Source organism: Physeter macrocephalus, chromosome 13, assembly GCF_002837175.3.
Source record: "Physeter macrocephalus isolate SW-GA chromosome 13, ASM283717v5, whole genome shotgun sequence".
Taxonomy (NCBI): Eukaryota; Metazoa; Chordata; class Mammalia; order Artiodactyla; family Physeteridae; genus Physeter; species Physeter macrocephalus.
The window spans coordinates 19,902,203-19,902,744 of record NC_041226.1 but is presented as its reverse complement, the minus strand read 5'-3'; positions in this window follow the sequence as shown (position 1 = coordinate 19,902,744).

Here is a 542-nt window from a genome sequence, read left to right as displayed (position 1 = left end):
CTCAAAAAACAGAGGTACATTTAAAGACAGAGCTCAACTTTCATTAGCTAGAGTTGCTAAGAAAGAGGAAATACCTAAACACACACAATAGAAAGGGAACATTTTGCAACCATTAAAATAAAAATTGTGTTCAGCCTTAAGAACAAATGAAATTCTGACACATGCTACAGCATGGATTAACCTTGAAGACACTATGCCAAGTGAAATAAGGCAGACACAAAAGGCCAAATACTATATGAATCCTCTTAATATAATGAGGGACCTAGTGTAGTCAACTTCATGGAGATAGGAAGCAGGATGGTGGTTCCCAAGGGCTAAGGTGAGAAGAGAATGAGGAGTTAGTAATTGTCCAATAGGTGCAGAGTTTCAGTTTTGGAAGATGAGAAGAATTCTGCAGATGGATAGTGATGATTGTTGCACAACAATGTGAATGTATTTAATGACACTGATCTGTACACTTAAAAATGGTTAAAATGGGGCTTCCCTGGTGGCGCAGTGGTTGAGAGTCCGCCTGCCGATGCAGGGGACACGGGTTCGTGCCC